Source organism: Pan troglodytes, chromosome 17, assembly GCF_028858775.2.
Source record: "Pan troglodytes isolate AG18354 chromosome 17, NHGRI_mPanTro3-v2.0_pri, whole genome shotgun sequence".
NCBI classification, from domain to species: Eukaryota; Metazoa; Chordata; class Mammalia; order Primates; family Hominidae; genus Pan; species Pan troglodytes.
Window position 1 is genome coordinate 71,716,124 of NC_072415.2, and position 14,670 is coordinate 71,730,793.

Genomic DNA, 14,670 nt, shown 5'->3' on the forward strand with positions numbered 1-14,670 from the left:
GTCGAGATGCCAAAGTAGGCCATTTAGCAGCCAGCTGTTCCTGGTGACTAATTTATCAGTGCTCTGAGGATTATTTTTGAAGGTATAAATGAATGTTAGTCTTTGAGCCCCAGAAACACAGCTCACTAAATATGAATCATTGTGCTAATCCAGTGCAGGACTCTGTATGGTGTGGGCTGTGTTGTTTGTCCCGGGCTCAAGGGAGAAAGCAATGATATATTTAAAGCAGGGTGTTTTCAGAGAGAGCATTAACACAGTGAATTATATGGAGAATGCAAATGAAAGAACAGTGAAAGTGACCTTGAGTCCTGTGGCTCAAGCTAGTTCCCTGTTAGCTAATAGCCAAACTGATCAAGAACATCAGGAGAGGAAGTTATAGATGTTCTGTTTATTAAACAGAAAACATTAACAACTTAGTTGTACATTGAAACACACTAAGACATGAAAATAAGCACAAGGCAAAAGGGAAAAGTTCAGCGAATTTTCCTGAACATTTTTTTTCCTTTTTAGTGCTGTTTTAGCAATGGCATTTGATCAAATACAAGAAAGGAATTTTTTGTTTTGTTTTGTTTTTTTGCAGAGCTTCTTTTGTCCCTATGAGATTCACAATTTTAATGCAATCCACTGCAGAAACTGTTGAAATATAAATCTACAGGTCATATCTCAAAGTAAGATGGTAGCACATTCCATTGTTTGGGGGAACAGCGAGACATTAGAGCTCAGAGGATGTTTCCATTTTACAGGATGGAAAATGGAGGCCCAAGAAATTCAAATGATGTGCCCAAGGTAGTCATGGAAATAAGTCTAGAATTTTGACTTCTGTCCACGCATACATCCTGTGCCTTAAGGACATGAGTTGCCACTCATCACCACAGTCCCTTATAAGGCTTAGGCTGGGTGTAGAGAAAATGGAAGAAAGCCACTGCAAAGTTACATCTGAATAACTCTAAGCATGCTACACTCAATAAAACCCAACTTCCGAAAAACATGGCTTACAGACCAAGTTTTTACTGTTTATAGGACTTCAGTGTTCTGCACACATGACTAAAAAGCTCCAAGCACTACCCTAAATCATCCATAGTTGTAGGCTAAAGTCTGCCCCCAGCCCCACCCCTTCACCCAAACCTCTAAATGTGATCTGTGAAATTTCTTTCTACTTTGAGAATAGGAAAATGAGCTGGGCTCAGTTAAGGGCCATCACCAAGTTCCACATGGCTGCTGAGATGGTCTGTCTTCTGGGTATGAGCCCCTTCCCCCTTCTCCCTCAGATGAAGCTCTCTTAACCCACTGGACACCTGTGGGCAGCTTAGGCAAGGAGGGTAGCCTCTAGCTAGGCAGATTCAAAGTTGATTCAAAGATGCTCTTGTCCCTCTGGGCATTCACACTAAGCTCTTTCACCTTTCAGCCAGACATACACATCAGGATTTCCTGACAGGAACACCTGGTTGATGTTGGCAGCTGAAGAAGCAAAAGCATTTTCCTTGGTATGACACTTCCACTGAAGGGACCAAAGGGATTCAGAGGCACTGGTGACATTTGGTGGAATTAAACATTTGACTTAGAAGAGATCAAGACAGAAATCTGAGTTGGAATCCACTTTTCCATCTGTACAAAAATCATCACTAGAGTTGAGTCAAGGACAACATTCTAAAAATTAGCCAGTGTCTACCTGGAGATGGTAAACTGCAGAAATTGAGCCAGGACACGCATGTCTAGAAAAGGGGTGGTCTCCAGAGCAACATACTCTCGGGGTTTTCAGAGGGTTGTGTGCTTTCTACATAAGCCCAGCCTGGACTTTGAGAACCCACAAATGTCAAACATGAGGTTGCCCTCAGACAGCTCCTAGGAAAACAAGGCCTTGTAGGCCCAAAGCAGGAAATGTCCATAGGCTTGGTTCACACTGGTTTCAGGACATTGTACCTTTGTGATCACAAAAGGGATTCTATTCCCAGTGCCTTTAGGGAAGGAAATCTTACAGCACCACATATTTCTGCTGCTGATTAATAACTCCCCATAGTCAAAGGAGACAGGGAAAAATTAGGAAGTTATCTACCAACAGACCTGGGCAACTCGTCAGATCTCCAAGAGGTAGAAACTAGGAACTAAAAGACTTGGATTCTACTCCCAGTTCTGTTTCTGAAAAGCTACATGAGTTTAGGGAAGTTCCTAAGCTCCAGTTTTCTCATCTATTAAATGAGTTGACTTACCTCACAGGGCTAGTGTGAGTGAGGTTCACAAGAAATCTTTGTGTATAAGGATCTTTAAAAAGTGGCCAGGTATAGTGGCTCACACCTGTAATCCCAGCATTTTGGGAGGCTGAGGCAGGAGGATTGATTCAGCTTAGGAGTTCAAGACTAGACTGGGCAACATAATAAGACCCCATCTCTTTTTTTATTAAAAAAGAAAGAAAAGTTCTCTGTAAACAAGAGAAAGACTTAGTTTGATTAACATTAGACTATCTTCTCCCTTCCTCTCATTGATGAGCCTGTAGCTCCAGCTGGCTTCCTGGAGTCAGCAGAGTCATTACTCAGCTATCTACCACCTGCTGGCTCCCAGTGGCTCCGAGATTCAGGTAAACCAAGCTGCTACTGAGCCAAGAAAGAGTGGTAGCAGAAGGGACATCTCCTTGGGATGTTAACAGTCACAAAGGCTCTGGCATAGGAGTCCTGTAAGCTGGTGATGGATCAGAGAGCAAGCATGCATCTCCTTTTAATTAAAAAACCAAAAATCTAACTATGACCTGAAATCTTAAGATATCTCAAAAGAGGACCCTGCTGTTTTCCTTGTGTACTTGCTGATTCAACCTCCAGGTTTATGCACAGATAAGATGGGTCAGATTTTGGAAGCAGAACTGTAGTTCATGCAGAAATCAGGTCAACAATTAGCAACTGCAGCCCTTCATTAAGAGCTTCTCCAAGCCTGTGTTCAGCCGTGTAATGAGACTGCATAAAACCTGACTCTTACCTGAATTTAAATCAGACTCACTCTACCCTCTCAAAGGGAGCTCATTCACAGCCCTGATATTTTTTTCCCCTGCCTATTCATTCTATTACTCTCCTCTGCCATGAGAATCTGAGCTACAGAACCAGGAGCTGGCCCTGAAGAGCTCCACTTCCCAAAGAGCTACTGGGGATTGCTCGATTAGTAAGAGACCAAAAGAAATTTGGAGAGGAGGCGTTATTTTGCAAAGGATAAGGAATTCATCCTTGGATGCGCTGGAGCTGCTTAGTGGAATACCAAGGGAAAACAAGTCTGTGTCTTTGAATCCTATCCAGCTGCAGCCACAAGTTCCTGGAGAGTACGTGCAAGATGACATGCAAACAATCCACATGCTATTTTTGGCCAAAATGAGTGAGCAAGGAGACCCTTCTGCATAGATCAAATGAAGACTTAAGCCTCATTGGTCCTGCATGTTTCCTTCCCTTGAACGGCTCCATGAGGATTTTTAGGGCAGAGGGTTCCTCCCAAGTAGGGGGAGTCCAGGCCCAGCATAGAATAAAGAAAAAGAAGGGAGATATATAGATAGATAGATACATAGATATACAGATATATAGATATACATTTTAAAATATGATAATATATAAATATACATAATATATGTAAATATCTTTGTGTATATTCCAAAGAGTCTGATACCCAAAAGATGACACTCCGCAGTGAATCAAGAGAGTTAAACTTCTCCTTCTTTCCCTCGTTGCTCCACACTTTAACACCCTGTTCTAATTGCATCCTTAATCCACATCAGAGTTCTAAACAGAGAATTTCTGGGAGGTAGAGGGGTAGTGGGGTTCACACTGCTTGAGAGATCCTAACAGCATGGCCCAATTTCTGAGGAGAGCGATGCCTTGAGTGGGCAAAGGATGATGAGAGTACATACTTAGAGGAGTAAGGCAAAAGTAAGCAGCTATAACAGGCTGTTCCAATAGAAAGAGACTTGATAAAGAAGTCAGATAACAGGAACAAGAATCCTCAAAGAGATCTAATTAGGGCATGAAAAAGACTTCGTGGGACCAAAAAAAAAAAAGATTAATTTTTATTTAAAAACTAAAAAATTTAATTGAAGTATCAAATAGACAATTTGGAAAAGTGAACAGCCACAATCAAGAACCAACTCAGAAGCCTAGAAGAAATACATTGCTGCACAGCAAAAAATACAAAGATAGAAATCATAGGACAAAACAAAGAAACTTGAACGCAGATCCAGGAAGCTTTTTGTGGCAGAAAAGGATGTCTGGAAAAGAAGGAACAGAGAGAGGAGTTAATAATGAAACAAATTGTGCAGAAAAAACTCCTACCCTGGAGAAAGACTTGAGGCTGAAGACTGAACGGGATAATTGTGTTTTGGATGGATTAATAGAAACACGGCACAGCTCTTGGTGAAATTCTTAAATCCCCAGAACAGAGGCAGGGGATGCTCATTTAATTGTCCCAAAGGCATTGTTTCTCAACATATAGTCCATGGACTTCCTACCTCAGAACGAAGAAACTGGTTAAAAATTCAGATTCCAGAACTTCTGAATCACAACCTTTGGTATGTTTGGGGAAATGCGAACAGTTGAGGGTGAGGAGCCTAGGGTAGAGGGTGTCGGTGGTAGGAAGGATCCTCTTGAGAAATTTACAATTGTCTAATGATAGGAAGGGCACCCTTATCCAACAGAGTCTAACTACTCTTCCTCAGTGAAGCATTGCAAATTCTCTCACATGTACACACATACACACAAGGTAAGGCAACACCCTATGCTGTATTAATCTATTTGGGAGAAACAACTGGAAATTACATAAAAAACTTCATACCTTTTTTTCTTTTCTTAAAAAATGTTCCAACTTAACTTTGAACTTTGTAAAGTAAAGGTAAAACATGAAACTGAACTATCTAATGAAACCACTTTCTTTACTACCATTTGCTTAACATTTTTACAGAGTACAAAGACCATGCAATGACTGTGTATCTACAGTCCAGTTCTCAAACTGGGAATGAAACCATCACATTTTTCCAGGGTGAGGCTCAACTGTGGTAAACCTCTAACATAACCTCTGGAGTTCTCATGACCATCTTCTTTACTTTTGGAGATCATCAGTGTTTAGGAAATAACCATTGCTTTTTTAAAAAAAACTTTAATGAGATATAATTTATGTTCAATAAAATGCACTCATTTAAGACATACCCAGTTAAAATTTGATGACTGTGCCTGTGAGACCATTACTACAGTCTAAATACAGAACACTTCTATCAATCCAGAAAATTTCCTCGGCCCTTCTGTGGTCCATCCCTCCCTCCATCCCTAGGTCCAGCCCATCATTGATCTGCTTTCTGTTACTAGAGTTTAAATTCTCTTTATATAAATGGAATCATATAGTATATTAGTTTCCCAGGGCTGCTATAATAAATTAGCACAAGCTGGATGGCTTAAAACAAGAGACATGTACTGTCTCACAGTTCTTGAGGCTAGAAGTTCAAAGTCAAGATGTCAGTAGGATCATGCTCCCTCTGAAAGCTGTAGGGGAGGATCCTTCCTTGCCTCTTCCAACTGCTGGTGGCTCCTAGAGCTCCTTGGCTTGTGGCCACCTCACTCCAGTCTCTGCCTCTGTCTTCTCAGGGCCTTCCCTCTGTGTCTGTGTCTCTGTGTCCTTTCTTTCATTAGGACAGCAGTCATTTGATTTAATGACCACCCTAAATCCAGGATGATGTCATCTTGAGATTTTTAACTTAATTTTCTGCAAAGACCCTATTTCCAAATAAGGCCACATTCCTAGGTATCAGATGTTAGGACTTGGACATAGCTTGTGTGAATATACCATAATCGAATTATCCACTCACCTGCAGATGGATGTTTGAATACTTCTAAGCTTATTTTTATTTATTTATTTTTTTGAGATGGAGTTTCACCTTGTAGCCCAGGCTGGAGTGCAGTGGTGCAGTCTTGGCCCACTGCAACCTCCACCTCCCGGGTTCAAGCGATTCTCCTGCCTCAGCCACCCAAGTAGCTGGGATTACAGGCGTGGGCCGCCCTGCCCAGCTAATTTTGTATTTTTAGTAGAGACGGGGTTTCACCATGTTGGTCAGGCTAGTCTCAAACTCCTGACCTCAGGTGATCCACCCACCTCAGCCTCCCGAAGTGTTAGGATTATAGGCGTGAGCCACCATGCCTGGCCTTGAGTTTTTGACTATAACAAATAAAGTTCCCATGATCATTTGTGGCAAGCCTTTGTGTGTACATACACTTTCATTTCTCTTGGGTAAGTGTATTTTACCCAAATATGTCTAACTTTACACAATATTGCCAAGACATTTCCTAAAGTTATTGTGCTAATTTACTTTCCACTCAGCAGGGTACATGAATTCGACTTGTTCCATGTTCTCACCAACACTTGGTGTTTGTAGTAATCTTTTTTATATAAGCCATTTCAGTGGGCACATAGCAGTATCTTGTTGTGGTTTTTATTTGTCTTTCTCTGATGACTAATGATGATAAATATATTTTCATTAGCTTTTTAGTTATTCATATATTTTCTTTCATAAAGTATCTAAATATTTTGTCCATTTTTAATCAGGCTGTTTGTCTTATTACTTTAACCATTACATTTTGAAAACTTTTTTTTTTCTCTAACAAGTATGAACAAAAATAACAAAGTATTTCTAATTTGGGACTTAGAAAGCTCTGCCAAATGATTAACAACTCAACCGAGACAGTTTCCAAACCAGGAGAGAAATTAATTCTGTTTTGAATAGGACTGGTGATTTAGTGCAAAGAATAACTGCCGACCGGTGATCAGGAGAGCTGGTACCTAATGCCTGCTCTGGCATTCTTTACTTTTACAATTCTAAACAAGTCACATACATCCTTGTATCTCTGTTCCTTCATTTCTAAAATAAGGGGACTGCACTAAAGTAACCGAGCTTTTCTCAAGCTCCAACATGTAAGTTGTTCCTTTTGCTAAATGTTCAAAATAGCCCTAAAGATCCTTCAAAACATGCCATATTTGAATGCTCAAGCAACTTTAAAAAAAATCACTGGTGTCCCTGAAGTCAGAAAAAAATCAGACTGAAGAAACATGAAAGAGTTGTCCTTGCAAAATGGCAGATATTAACATGTTCAGACAATCCTTGGGAGGTTTTTCTTCAAGGAATAGACTCCACATGAGTGAAAACATCAGCCCAGGGGTGATAGTGTCTCTTGCAGCCTTGTGATTAAAGCACACAATAAGGTTGATTACACACCAAGCCACATTACACTATACATAATATCCCAAACTATAGCAGTAGCATCTTTCAACAGAAGAAAAAGGAATATATCCAATACATGGACATACACATTTAATATTTCTATTTGTACAGAATATTTTCTGTGGCAATATTTCTGCAGTACTGTCAACTGCTAAAACACTTTATTAAAATAGTCTCCTACAGGGAAAGTTGTTTACCACCCAGATGAGCTCTTAATAACCATACAGTTAATCCTATCAAACATCTCCTATGGCCATAAGTGAATTGTTCTTCCAAAAGTGGGGTTAAGTATGTTTGAGATAAACCTGCTCTCGGTTCTCTTTTGTCACCAAGGGCACAGCTTCAAAAGATAACTCAAGGATCAGGGTTCTATTTGTGGCCATCGGATAGTTTTTCATAAGAAGCAAACAGGTCTGTGTGATAACTGAATCCATAATTCTGATATCAAGTCAGAATTATGCTACTTTAGGGTAAAGGCCATTTGGCCAACACTTCTTAGTTTTCATTAGCTTCATGCTCTAGTCATCAGAACTTGCCAACTGAAACTACAAGGTTAGATTTTATATATGATGATAAAGTGGACAATCTAAAAAACATTTTCCAGGATCAGCACATCAGGAACTCGACCTTCTACCACAGCAGTAAGAATCAATATCACTTCCTCCCTGTTGAATGCCCAGGCCATGATTTGAGAGTCTCTAGTTTTTTATTGAATTTAACCCTTGTATTCATTTTAGGTTTGAAGGGCAAGTACCAGGGAAGGGCAACATCATGTATACATATAGCTATAAGAATGCAGCATGAACTTCAGAATCTTTAGAGGTAAAATTCTAGAAGTCCACATGGAGATGTTTCTCCAAGAAAATCTGGATGACATTGTCTTTTCTGTGCTTATTTTGCTGATCAGTTATGTCTAGAAGTAGCATTTCCTTCATCTCTGTCTCCTTCATCACAATCCTCATTTTTTCTAACATCGTACTATGAAAAATTTCAAACATGAAGTAAAGTTAAATTTTACCAGGAACACTCATGTACTAACCACATAGATCATACTGCTACTATTCTATTCTGCTTGCTTTATCATATACCTGCCCATCTATCCATCCCTCTGTACATTCTTATTTTTAATATGTTTCAAAGTAAAACTGCAGATGTCGGCCCCTAATCTTCATTTTTAACTCTTTTCCTTCTCTTTCTTTTCAGGTTTTTGTGACAGTTTTCTTTAAAAAGGAGTTTTTTCTCTATGAGTAATCATTAAAATGAATTTACACAGAATCCTAGAGCGAGAAAGTTTTGTCCAAACCAACCCAGGTCTCCCAATTCTGAGCAAACATTTCTCACTATACATTTTCTCCACCTTTGTGCTCATATATAAGAGCTAAGTTTTACCCACATTGACAATTTGATTACTTATATTTTTCAAAAGCTAGCAAGCTGAATAACCCTCAAAAGAATTTTAAAAAGTCCTCAATCTGTCCTTGGCATTAAATATCTATTTATATAGCTAGGAACATTCCTTGTCAAACAATAGCATTCTGTTTTTCTCTTTATTTTTTTCCCCCACTTTTGGATAGTCTCCATACTATTTCATTGCCAGGTTCAATTTTGATGTAGGATTCAATTATTAGAACAATTGTAGAAGGTTAGTTAAGAATTCTATTTAAATGTGTTGGGCTAAAAAAAAATGTGTGTTTCTGTCTCCTCCTAAAATGCCACCAATATATAAGTAAAAGAATAAAAAAGGTATAAAGTCAGAAGGACAAAAAGAGCAGGCGTAGGGATGAAAGCTAACAATAGATGTCACCAAGTTTGGGAGGATTAAAAATGAACAGAGGCGTGAAACTCACTTAGCCAAACAGAGGAAGTAGAAATCCATCTGCCCTCATAGGAGGCAATGATGAGAAGCAAGTCAGTTTGCTCTGCAAAACTCAGGGAAGACTCAAGGCTTGGATGTATAAGGCAAGTAGGAGTCAAGTGGGGCTAAAGACTAGGAATTTGTGAAAAGATTACATTTGTGTACCCCCAGCCCATCCCCTCACTAGAGGAGAATATAGATTTTATTCTCTGAAAATAATGCATCGGAGTTTCACCTCTGAAGTAGGGAACCACAGGCACAATGGAGAGATCTGAGGCTTAATTTTGAAAATAGGGCATTAAATGAGAGTCTACGTACTGAAGAGTAAAATACCATTCTCCTCTCTCTCTGTCTGCTCTTACAATGCCTGTAGCTGGGGATAATATAGAATTTGCTCTCTGGAGAAATTGAGATATCAGAGAGAAAAGATGTATGAATGCTGATATTTGGGGTTTTCCCCCAAGAAAAAACTAAAACTCTGTCAAATTATTTTGTATACAGCTCCCCAGTCAACAACACCACACACACACACACACACACACACACACACACACATCCTCCAATTAGCTTTTTTTTTTTAAATTACTACTCTTCAATATAGACTGAGAACCAAGGACCAGCAGATATTTGAAGAAAATCTACAACAAGAAAGACAAAAATAAAAAGAAACAAAGAAGAACACAGAAAATACATAAAATACATGGAACAGAAGAATACTTCCAAAAGATCTACCATTAATAAAGTTAGGAAAATAAAATAGTAAACCCGTAATAAAAGAACAAGAAGCTACAAAAAAGGAATAATCAGAGACTTAGAGGGGCTATTTAAAATATGATAGTGAAATAATTTAATAGAAGCATTGGAAAATTACTACTCTTCAATATAGACTGAGAACCAAATCAAAGAAAAATCCCAGAAAGCAGAATAAAATAAGCCAATAGATAATGGAAAAAAGGACAATAAAGTTAGAAGATCAAACCAGGAAGTCTAGTATCTAAACTATAAGAATCCATAAAGAGAAACCATGGAAAATAGAAAAGAGAAAATTATCAAAATAATAATACAGGACATTTTATCTATATTCAAGTACAGAAATTCAAGATTCAAAGTGTCTACCAGGTGTACAATGTAATGAGTTAAAAAATAAGATTTAATCTAAGGGCATCATCATAAAATTTCATTCACTCAAGATAAAACGAGGCTAGCACAAGCTTTCAGAAAGAAAAGGATTGAGCCAATAGAAAGGGAACCAGAGTGGCATCAGACTTCTAAACAGCAACATTGGATACTAGAAGAGAGTAGAGCAATGACCGCAAAATTAGCGAGGGAAAATTATTTCAGCTTAAGTTTTTATATCCAGCCAACAGGGTTAGCTATAGAATTTGTGGGGCCTAACGAGAAATTAAAATGTGGGTTCCCCTTTTTCAAAAACTAATCTGTGTAAGATGCACAGATCTTACACCTATGAAGCCAGCCCTCCTAGTCAACTATCAATCATGCGTAAAGGTTAAAGACAATTATTATTCACGAACCTTTTCTTGGAAGATGTACTTTAGCAGAATAAGGGAATAAATCAAGAAAGAGGAAGACAGGACCCAGGAAACAGGAGAGAATAGCCAAAAAAAATCAGCTCCAGGAAACCAAACATATACAGCCTCAAGGGTAATTAGTCCAGACTAGAATAGGGAGATGGAGAAATTCAAAACAGAGATTTGGGGGAGATGAAAGGAATGGGTAGATATGGATTTCTATACAATTTGGAATTGCAATTGAACATTTGTAAACATTTTTGATACATGTGTGATATCTGTTGGAGCATTTAGAAAAAAATGACCATATGTACATAGAAAACCTGACAAATAATAACAAAAACAAAAGCTAACTCCAGGAAACACAAAAAGTTTATAAGAAAGGAAATATATAACTTTCAGCAGTAAGAAAAATATAGGTAGTTTTATAATATAAATTCCGATTAATAATTTTATCAAAAATCCTGATTTAAGGCCAGGCGCAGTGGCTCATGCCTGTAATCCCAGCACTTTGGGAGGCCGAGGCAGGAGGATCACCTGAAGTTGGAAGTTCAAGACCAGTCTGACCAACATGGAGGTACCCCGTCTCTACTAAGAATGCAAAATTAGCCATGTGTGGTGGTGCATGCCTGTAATCTTAGCTCCTCGGGAGGCTGAGGCAGAAGAATCACTTGGACCTGGGAGGCGGAGGTTGTGATGAGCAGAGATCACACCATTGCACTCCAGCCTGGGCAACAAGAGCGAAACTCTGACTTAAAACAATATCAAAAGGAAGAGGGGAAAATGAATAGAAGTGTGTAAGAAACAAAATCCTTAATGAAATGTATATAATGTGCAAAGTTGATCTCAATATATAAATTATAAGCATGTTATTAACAAGCATATTATTAATTAATGTGAATTGAAACTGGTTGCCTCAGGAAAAATGGTGAGTGTGGGAGGCAAGAAAGACTCAATACCCTGATATGTATTTCCTTATAAATCTTTTAGCAACATTTGACTTTTTAAAACTACTTGAATGTGGTACTTTGAATATTTTAGAAGCATCATCATAAAAAACAAAAACGTCATCAACTAGTTCCTTTTCTTCTCTTTCTCTTCTCATTCTCTTTTAGTCTAGGAGTCTTTCATTTGTGACAGCACATTTGCTTAACTCATTTTGGCCTTCACAATTGATCAGTGTCATCACCTAACTCTTGTTTTCTTAAATTAAACTAAAAGCCCAGTATTTGATAATTGGAGGGAGGGTTGGAGGGTTGTCTGCAAGAAGTGGAAATTGTTGAGACAGTCGGTAACCTTCCCCCCAACCGCCCCACCCCCCCGAAGGCACACACCAGGGCCCTTAAAAATTGGCTTTTTAATTAGGAATCTAGCTATTTCCCCTTGTTAAAAAAGGACATCTTCTGTTATAAGCAAGTAGTAGATTCAGTTCGTTTTACTTGAACAGAAAAACATAGACTAATAACAAGTTTCAAAGTAGGTAGAGATATTTCTCTTAAAAGAAAAATCAAAATGCCACCTAATCAATTTGGGTTAGTGTTTAGTAAAAGAAACAAATGTAACCACCCAACAGGTTCACCTAGCCCGCTGCCCAGACAGAGCCGATTTATCAAGATAGGAGAATTGGCAATAGAGAAAGAGTAATTCACACAGAGCCAGCTGTGCAGGAGACCGGAATTTTATTATTAATATTACTCAAGTCAGTCTTCCCAAGAATTAGGGGATTGGAATTTTTAAGGATAATTTGGTGAGTAGGAGGCCAGTGAGTCAGGAGTGCTAATTGGTCAGGTCGGAGATAAAATCATAGGGCATCAAAACTGTGCTCTTGCACTGAGTCAGTTTCTGGGTAGGGGCCACAAGACCAGATGAACCCTGGGTGCCGCCACCTAATCCATCAAGTGCAAAATATGCAAAATATCTCAAATGCTGATCTTAGGTTTTACAATAGTGACATTATCCTTAAGAGCAATTTTGGAGGTTTAGAATCTTGCAGCCTCCAGCTGCATGACTGCTGTACATGACCCCTAGGCATGACCATAATTTCTAATCTTGTGGCTAATTTGTTAATCCTGCAAAGGCAGTCTAGTCTCTAGGCAGGAAGAGGGTTTGTTTTAGGAAAGGACTGTTACTATCTCTCTTTCAAAGCTAAACTATAACTGCATTCCAAAGTTAATTTGGCCTATGCCCAGGAATGAACCAGGACAGCTTGGAGGTTAGAAGCAAGATGGAGTCAGTTAAGTCAGATATCCTTCACTGTAATAATTGTCTCATTTATAATTTTTGCAAAACCAGTTTCACAAAGTTTGTATTACCAAAGAATGAAGTGTTTAAAAGAAACTCTATTGCTGCTGAGGTATCAATTAGAATCACATGACTTAAGACTTTTTACAAAGGAGAAAATCAATCCCTATGACTTGTCTCCTGTGGATTATGTGCATGTCTTCATATCAGTGAAGAAAGGATAGGCTTTCACCACTGGAGGTTTACTCCTGACATACAACACATGTTCACTGCAAGTCAGCAAGTTAGCTAAGGACTCGTGTCTCCTCACTAAGACCCAGGCTGCTGGAAGAGCTACAACCTTGAACTTTGCCGGGTAGAAGGAAAGAGCTTTGGAGTATCTCACATTAGCAGTTAAATGCTCTGGCCTGGAAGTGATACATGTCACTTTCGTTCATGGCTCAATGACCAGATTGGTTGAATGAACCATAGGGAGCCAGAGAAACAAAATCCTTAATGAAACTCACTGCCTTAAGCCCAGCACAATCTGAGAACACTCATTCCATTTTATGAAGGAACATGGACACTGTGGGAACCATGGAGCTACAGAGAAGTTTAAATTTTTCTGAAGGCTTGATAATTTAAGTCTATATAATAAACTGCTAATACAAGATTAACAGGAAGAAAAGGCATAAAAATTTTATTACATGCACACATGTGCATGTGAGTCATACATAAAAATGAAAAACTCAAAGAAATGACCAGGTGGTTAACACTTCTACATCATCTTGAAAGAATGGGGGTTCAGTCAATGACCAAAAAAGAGAGTATGGTGGTAAATCAAGTTATGGTGACAAGACACGTTATGGGATAGAAAGAAGAGGAGGCTTGGCTAGCAAAGGTGGTCTTGTTATGTAGATGAAACCTTACAGGTAGCAGCCCTCAGAGAAGAGATGGAAAATGTTTCTTTCAGACCTTTCAAGGCGTCAGATTCTTACTCTTTCCTAGATCTGGACAAGCGAGAGTCTCAGAAAAAGCCTGGCTGCATCAACGCAGATTTTCTCTACAAATACAAATCTCCCTCACAATAGACAGCTTTGCAGGGCTAGTTCTGTTTGTGGGCCCTCTCAACAGCCATCTCAAAATACATCAAAGAAGTATATTTTAGGGTGAAATATTTTGATTTCCTTCAGAACACAAAGTTATGCCTACAGGCCAGCCTTACCTTACTTTAGTCTGATTGGCCAAGCCATTGCATATTCATAATCAGGCAGTTTTCAAAACCCAAAGGCACAACAAATAAGCAGCCTTCCTTGATAAACGTTGTACCTCAGATTAGAAAGAGTATGGAGTAATTATAAGATATTGTTTCAGCACTGGGCATATTGAATGTTAAATATATGACCTAAAAGAAAGGAAGTCAACATATTGAAGAGATATCTTTACTACCAGGTTTATTGCAGCACTTTTCACAATAGGCAAGATTTGAAATCAACCTAAGTGTCCATCAGTAGATAAATGAATAAAGAAAATGTGGTACATATATGCAATGGAGCACTATTCAGCCATAAAAAAGAATGAGATCCTGTCATTTGCAACAACATAAATGGAACTGAAGGACCATTATGTTAAGTGAACTAAGCCAGGCACAAAAAGACAAATTTTGCATGTTCTCACTCATTTGTGTGAGCTAAAAATTAACATAACTGAACTCACAGAGATAGACAGTAGAACAGTCACTACCAGAGGCCAAGAAGGATAGTGGGGATGGTTAAGGGGTATAAAAATATAGTTAGATAGAATGAGTAAGATCTGGTATGTAATAGCACAACAGGGTGGCT